Here is an 8,863-nt window from a genome sequence, read left to right as displayed (position 1 = left end):
ATGTAAATTTAAATAAAATACAGCAAGGCCCTTCCTAAAATTATTCATATTTTCACTGAACCCTTTCCTGGACTCAACTCCCAATATCTTTAAATGACATTATAATATTGAATTAAAACAATTATAATAGTGTACAGTTACAGTTTAGTTGTTTGTAAAAACTAAACATGCATGAGGAATTGAAGGTGTGCACAATAGTTTTTACATATTCACCAAATTGGTCATTACAGATCAGCTGACAATTGCCCAAATTATGTAAAAAAAAAAAAGAAAAAGTGCTTTCTTCATATGCTTTTCTTTTTATTCTTTTTTATTAAGTGATGTGAAGATAATTACCAAGCACAAGCTCCCCTGTTCTCCTGTTATCCAAAAACGAAAAAAAATATGTAATAAAAATGAAAATATTGGAAAAGCAATAAATCCAATATGCTTTGGAATTGTATTAACTTGTTTTTTTAAATTCAAATGAAAAGAAAATTTCAGCAACAAAAACAACAAAAAAGGACAAAGTGGTACAAAGTTTTACTCCAACAATAAAGTCATTTTTTTTTCAAATAAAACTAAAAGGAAAATGAAATAAAAATCTAAATCTGGCATAACAAAAGTGGGAAAGCCCTCTTTGACTACTCTTACTTATTCACCGTTAATTTTCATACAGTCCCTTATGCTTCCATTTTTTTTCTCCACAAAAACCTTTAAACTGTGTCTGCACATATTAAAGTTCCTCAGAAGCCGGCGTTTGTCAGGCATCAACTGTGTGGTGACAGGCGAGAATGCCTCAGCAGCTCCAGTCAAAGCCAACACACAGCGATTCTATCTGGGGAGAGCAGCAGCTTGAACTGAGCCCAGCAGGAACAAACAGGGTCTATTCTCTCAACCCGCTGAGGTTTCTGTGCTGGAACATGCCTGACATGCAGACAAAGCAGTCAGCAGCAGCTTAGGACTGTGGATGCGATGGAGACGATAGAGCTTATATCATTTTAAGATCCGATTACAACCATCCACTGGAAAAAATGCCCCTCTCAAAACAAGAAAAAAAAACTTATTTCAAGGAACTTTTACCTTGAAATAAGTGAAATATCTGCCAATAGAACAAGTGAAAAATGGTTTGGTAAGATTTCTTGAAATAAGATGTGATATTTAGAAGATTGAGATCTTAAAATTAGCTGGAAAAACTTATTTTAAGCTCTATTTTACCAGGATTGTCAAGCTTAGGTGTCTTAAAATAAGTCAGACATGCTATTTTTTTTTTTAAAAAAGCAGTTTTTCACTCAAAAATCGATTTTTGCTTTCATGTAACCTCCTAATTTGAGATGTATTAACCCTCCTGTTGTCCTCATTTATGGGCACCAAAAAAATATTATTTCCTTGTCTGAAAAAATCCCAAAAATCAGCAAAAAAATTCCCCAAATTTATGAAAATTTGCAAAACCTTCAGGGAGAAAATTACAATAATTCTTTAAAAGTTTCCCTTAAAAGTTTTATTTTAAAAAATCCCCTAAATTTGGGAAGAAAATTCTTGTAAATATTTTCAAAAAATGAGTAAAAATCTTCCAAAAAAATCCTAAAAATATCTAAAGTGATTACATATATATCAGTAAAACTTCTAATATTTTCTTTAAGAACATTCACAAAAAAAAAATCAACCAAAATCCAGTGAAATTCACTGGATTTTGGTTGGTTTTTTTTGTGAATGTTCTTAAGAAACATTTTTAACATTTCTTTTTTTCCACCAAAAAAATGTTCAAAGATTTCCCCAAAAATGTTGAAAATGTGGACATCAGAAGTTTCACTGTGAAAATATTTTTTTTCCCACATTTTCAAACTTTAAAACAGGTCAATTTAGATTTTTTGGTTAAACTTATTTTGAGTTTTCTTGTAAAATTCAACTCAAAACAGGATAATTTCAAGATTGTTTGACTTAACAAGATATTTAAGATGCATTGTCTTAAAACAAGTCCCTCCATCTGCTGAAATGTCTCTTGTTAAGTGAATTTATCTTAAATCAAGTGGGATAAGACATTCTGACTAAAAATAAGACAAATAGACTTGGTAAGATTTGGAGTTTTTGCAGTGTCCACATCAAGCACCAGCCTCTGACTCGCTGATGTTATTGTATCCAGTTAATAAAAACATCAGAATCCATCCAAGACATCCTGAAATAGGTAATTATCTCAACAATGCTTCCCTTTGTGTGAAACTCTGCAAGTTATTGTTGAGCAAAAATGGCTGGTAAACATGAAGTGTTGGCAGAGCAGCTGGTTTCTGCCCAGTCAGGCCCGTAAAAAGCAGGGAGCTGCTGCTGGCTGCTGATTTGTTGTGAAGCGCTCTGCTGTTGTTCTTCCTAATCGCTCCTTGCTGGGACCGCCTGCTGCTCATTGGAACTTTTAACACCAACCAGACATTTTATTTGGAGTGGATCTGCTGGAAGGTCAGAAGATCACATAGCCTTTAGTTGGGGGGGATTAGCTGACTCACCAGATTGGTATAAGGGAGGAATAAGTTGCTTCCAGATGGTTTGCTTGACTGAATTTCTGCAGAGAAGAAGCAGAACACTGCATTAAAAGTTTGACGGAACACCAATTGCATAGAGTCTGTCTTAACTGAGACGATGTAAATTACCTGAACAATCTCCTAAATAGCAGTGAGTAGCAGAAAAAAGCTGGACAGTATATTCAGTAGCTAGCATAAACTATGGGACTGATTCATTTGCAGCAGGCGAAGTAACAGAAGCTGCATTTAACTAGGAAGGAATTTGCAGCATTTTCCTCCTGAGTAGAGTCTGTCGTGTTAGATTAAAACTGCACCAATCTGTATTTTCATACTGACAATGAAAAGACGATGGCATGTGCAGTGAACGCAGTGCTTCCTGGTGTCTAACCCACAGAAAATGATCCCCCAACCTGCAATTTTCTCAACGTCTTGTGGTGCCAAATTTTAGTTTTATGGCCTGGAACTACCTATCAAGCACCAAGAAGTAGACAAACTTAGGAAGCAGTTGTTGGAACATAGAGCAGATAGAAATATCCAGGTAGTTTTCTTAGGGGTTGGTAGAAAACCAAGACAGTTAAGACCAAAGGAAATAATAGAATTATTCAGCAGAGATCAAGAAACATGACTTGAAATGAACAATAATGTGTCCTGTGTCTGCTAGAGATGGGAAACTATTCACTGTAATGTGTAATGTAGTACAGTATCTTTTCAGGATGATATGATAGTATTGTCTGTGTCAGATAAGATAAGATAAGATAAGATAAAGATAAAGTTCTTTATTTCTCCCCACTCCAGGGGAAATTTACATTGTTACAGCAGTTTTATTTACAATATATACAAGGGTGGCAAAATTTTTAACAGAAAAAATAAAAATAAAGTTTAAAAGTGCAAAGATGTGCAGTGCAAGAATGTCTGTGCAAATTTTATGGTTTGGGGTGGTAATGATATAGTCCAGTTTATGTTAACATCAGCCAGTGATGCTGATGTTGTAAAGTCTTATGGCAGATGGAATGAAGGACCTGCGATAGCGCTCTTTCTTGCAGGGTGGATGTCTCAGTCTGCTGCTGAAGGAGCTGCTTAAAGACCCCACAGTGTCATGCAGTGGGTGAGAGGGATTGTCCATGATGGATGTGAGCTTTGCCAACATCCTCCTCTCACCCACCTCCTCTATGGAGTCCAGGGAACAGTCCAGGACAGAACCAGCCCTCCTGACCAGTCTGTTTAGTCTCTTTCTGTCCCTTTCAGTGCTCCCTGCTCCCCAGCAGACCACTGCATAGAAGACGCTACCACAGAGTCATAAAATGTCCTGAGCAGAGTCCTGCACACTCCAAAGGACCTCAGTCTCCTCAGCAGGTGGAGACGACTTTGGCCCTTCTTGTACAGAACCTCTGTATTGTGTGTCCAGTCCAGTTTGTTGTTGAGGTGAACACCCAGGTATTTGTATGTGTCCACCATGTCAATGTCCAAACCCTGGATGTTCACCGGTGCAGTCCGGGGTGTCCTCCTCCTGCGGAAGTCCACGATCATCTCCTTCGTCTTACTGGCGTTGAGCTGCAGATGGTTTCGCTCACACCAGTCCACAAAGTCAGAGATGACCATCCTGTACTCCCGCTCGTCCCCTTCAGATACGCACCCAACAATGGCTGTATCATCGGAGAACTTCTGGAGGTGACAGCTCCCAGAGTTGTAGTGGAAGTCCGATGTGTACAGGGTGAAGAGAAAGGGGGAGAGCACTGTCCCCTGTGGGGCCCCCATGCTGCTGACTACCACATCAGACACACAGTCCTGAAGCCTCACGTACTGTGGTCTATTGGTGAGGTAGTCGATGGTCCAAGCAGCCAGGTGACAGTCTACTCCCGCTCCTTCAAGCTTCACCCTGAGCAGAGAAGGCTGGATGGTGTTGAAAGCACTGGAGAAGTCAAAGAACATGACCCTCACAGTGCTGCTGGGTTTCTCCAGGTGAGTCAGTGATCTGTGAAGCAGGTAGACCACTGCATCATCCACTCCAATGTTCGGTTGGTAGGCGAACTGCAGTGGATCCAGATACTGGCTCACCTGGGGACGGAGGTTCTTGAGGACGATCATCGTCTTTGTGGGACTTTGTACTAACTACATTGTTTTACACATACTGAACCCTGTGGAACCTCTTTCCACGCTAGCTAGTGCTACAAGCAAATGAGCTAAATACCAGAAGTAATGCATCTCAACAATCAAATCTCAACTTACCTGACATTCCCCTTCTATCAGCTAATCGGGGTTTATCTCCAGGTACTGTAGTGTAGCTATGTAGGCTCCACCTGCTCCAAGTCTCTCTGGAATGTCCGACACAACAACTCGAGCCGGCTGAGTGCCACAGATCATGTGGGTGATCTATAATCTGCATGTCAACACTTCAGCTCCGACTCTTCTTACACTTGGGTCGCTCCCCCTTTGTTTTTAAACTTCAGGAGCGTACGGAAACGTTGACATACTGCAGCAAACACAGCCAAAAGGGTTAAAGCTTCTACACTGGCTGGCAGGAAGTTTTTTCTTTTTTGTATGAATGGAAATGTTGCTGTAGTTCATACTTGGCACCCAGAAATATATCTCCTGAACAGAAGGAAGCCTGCAGCTCTTGATGAAATGCAGAATACTATATCTAGTGTAACTTTGTTGTTCTTTTTATTCATTGAAAAATAATGACCCTTCTATTTACTGCGGGGAGATAAAAAAGTTTTTGCAGAAACAATGAACCTCAGGATGGGTGGGAATTTTTAGCAGTTGAGTGACAACAGAGCATGGTTAATGCATTTTTTTTTCTTCTTTTTCAATAAAACTTTCATAGCGTTGGCTATCAAGCACAATATAAACCATCTCACAGTTTACAGTATTCAACATTTTGCACTGTTCACTACTAGTATTAATAAGTGGAAGGCAGCCAATCAGTAAAATGTAAGCTGTAGCCTAAATTGATAATGTTAGTGTTTTCATCAAAGCATAGCTAGCTTTAGTCATCTTTCTTCTATGGTCCCACAGATTGTATATAATGGATGGACTTTTGTGGACATTTCTTTGATGCATCAAATTTGGAACTTGGTTGTCGCAATCTTGGTCTTTTGGTGGCCATAATTCACTAAATGAACAGCATGCTGTCTTCAAATCATCTTTAAACTAGCAATTGAGACCATAAACTCGTTAGAAAAATGCTTCCTGAGATAATAAATCAAGTGAGGAGTAATATTCTCATAGATTTGTATTTTTTTTGCAACCAGCTTAATGGACTCTGCTGTTTGGTTGGAGTAACAGCAGCAGTTCCCATCTCTTTCATACTCTCCATGATTTTTATCCACTTCTCTCCATTTTTGTACGTTCACTGTCCCGTCGCATTCGTAAATCCCTTCATCGGACGCCATCACTCTGGAAATCACCAGTTCGAACGCTCCGTTCTTGCCAGCTGTTAACAAGAATACAGGTTTAAGGCACTTCAGTCGACTACAGTTTATGGTTCATACATACCTGTAGAGGTTATGGCAGTTTTGTAACCTCAGCACTCTGTATAATATGTTGTGATCCAAACTGCAGCATGAACTGATGTAAAGAGCCATGTTAGACAACTGTGAGCTAAATGCTAACAGCATGGCAGGTATGACGTTTAGCTAAAGTTCACAAGGCAACTTTTGTTAAGTTTTGTTGGAGCTGTTGGAGTTTTGTTGGATTGCTAGATCAGTGAAAATTAGTGCTCTGCTGGTGGCACTACAAGAAAATTAAGGTGTTCTGATTTATCATTTGGTTGCCATGAATGCGTTCTTTCAAACAAAAACTTTACCAGTCCTGAAAAAAGTCTTCAATCTGTCGTAACCCGACACAGTTCCACATGGTATAAAAAAGATCCCTTTAAAACAATTATGTCTGGAATTTAATTAGACCGTCCCCCCACCACCAACCCATCTAATGGCTTCCCAAAAACAAAGCGTTTACAGTGGAGGATAGCTCCCAGATATGCACCGAGAGGCCTGAGCATTACCTCTCAGCGTCCTGCCGGTCTGGATGTGAGCAGAGCGTGGGCAGAAGAAGGGGATGGTGGGGGTTTGGCAGCCATCTCTGTGGGCACTTTCCCGCTGTTTTATGAAACCGTCCACAAAAACAAAGGCTTTCTTGGAACAGGGGGGCCTTGCATCTTGGGGTCTGAGCGCCTCTGGGGGAGTTTTACACTCGGTGACAGGCCCTCACTAAATCCATGCCTGGCTCCTCGAGTCCAGTTAATGGAGGAGTGTGGAAACGAGTGGTGATTTATGACGAGCTCACCCAGCTCCTAGAGGATGTCACAGAGCTTGAGGTCATGTCTTAAAATGGGCCAAATTGTTTCTGAATGATTTCTGTGCAACAGCATGACTAAGGAACTATAAGTCTCCTGCAATCCTCAGCTCTCATTTTGTCAATTGGACTTGACTCATTTACTATCCCAGAGAAGTGGAAGGAAGTGAACATTTCATTTCACCATGCGCTGAAACAATTCATTAACCCTCGTGTCGTCCTGCGGGTCAAAATTGTTCCATTTTAAAGTTTGAAAATGTGGGGGAAAAAAAAAAATTCACAGTGAAACTTCTTATATGCACATTTTCAACATTTTTGAGAAATATTTGAACATTTTTTGGTGGAAAAAAAGAAATGTTAAAAATGTTTCTTTAAGAATATTCACATAAAAATCTACCAAAATCCAGCGAATTTCGCTGGATTTTGGTTGATTTTTATGTGAATGTTCTTAAAGAAAATATTACAAGTTTTACTGATATATATGGAATCACTTTAGATATTTTTAGGATTTTTTTGGAAGATTTTTACTCATTTTTTGAAAATATTTACAATAATTTTCTTGTCAAATTTAGGGGATTGTTTTTAAATAAAACTTTTAAGGGAAACTTTTAAGGAATTATTGGAGTTTTCATCCTGAAGGTTTTACAAATTTTTGCTGAATTTTTGGATTTTTTTCATACGAAGAAACAATATTTTTGGTGTCCGTAAATGAAGACAACATGAGGGTTAAATGACGCTCGTGCTGGTAGCATTGCTGAGACACGTCGGAGACTCTCTCCTTCATGCTGTTTGCTCTGGACGCTCCAATCTGTCAACTTTGTTTTCCAAGCAGGAAATTTATTCCTGTCTCCATAGCGCTGGGTTATTGGGTGTGTTTTCGCTGTGCACCTCCAGGCTCCTGAGCGTTATGGGATGTGAGGGTCTTTCACAGCAGCACTGTACGGGTCCCCAGACACCTCCGGACCGATTCAGCAGCTCACAGCAGGCCTCTTCATATCACAAGCAGCAGTTGAGGCTAACATGGCCAGTTGTAGGTCAGCACTGCTTAGACGCTGCTGCTGCTGCTGCTGCATCACCTGTGAGTCAACAAACACCCTCAAAGCCTGATATTTAGAAAAACACTTTTTAAAACACTTGTTTGTTCATAAGTACTTTTTTTGGGCTAAATTTACCCTTTTAAACTCTTTCCAATATTTATAAATTCATACCTGCAGGCCTGTCACCTTTCTGGGGCTTATTTGGAGCTACTTCACCATTAGTTTACAAAGCTTTTACTTGTGTTTCCCCCCATCCATCCATTAATTAATTTAGATGTCATTTCTGCTACTAATTCAGAACCCATATTATACACATTGATAGGTTAATAAATTTATTTGGGAGTCTACTACATATGTTTGCATGCTTAAATGTTCAAAAAGGCACAAGATTGAATATTTCTTTGGGAAGTGTTCCATGGATCAAAACCAAAATCGGCTTCTTTAAATTTGATAGAGCAGCAGTTTGCTCTTTTATTTAGAGATGTCACATAAATTGGAATCTTACATCATGTAACCAGGTCTATTTATTTTTATTTTATTTTCTGCAGAATAGATCCATAAATCTTTAATTAAGTAAACTCAGTATTTGTGTTTTGGGGTAATTACAGGAGGTCCTCGGTTTACGACGCCCTCGACTTATGGCGTTTCATTACGTCAGAACTGGTTCAGTGGAACTAGTTGGTGAGCGGAGCGGATGAATACGTCGTCACGCAACGCTATAAGACGGCTTTGTTTACATTTTCTCTGGTATTTTCCTACTGAGTTGTGTTTCAATGTGAGCTAATGACTGTTTTCATTACTGTAGTTGTACAAATATGTAAACTGATCGATCTCGTGATGCACACAATGACTTTGTTTACATTTTCACCAGAGTTCTGACTTACGTCACACTGTAGGAACAAAACTCTGACGCAAGTCAAGGACCTCCTGTAGTTATTTACATGTGTTAGATGTGCAAATTTTGCAGACATGCCGTGGTTCTTTGTGTAATAGTGAGTAAACCTGCAAGGAACGTTAAAAATGTCTGAATAGTGCAAAGCT

The sequence above is a fragment of the Amphiprion ocellaris genome, chromosome 23 (assembly GCF_022539595.1).
Source record: "Amphiprion ocellaris isolate individual 3 ecotype Okinawa chromosome 23, ASM2253959v1, whole genome shotgun sequence".
Lineage (NCBI taxonomy): Eukaryota > Metazoa > Chordata > Actinopteri > Pomacentridae > Amphiprion > Amphiprion ocellaris.
This window is presented reverse-complemented; position numbering follows the sequence as displayed.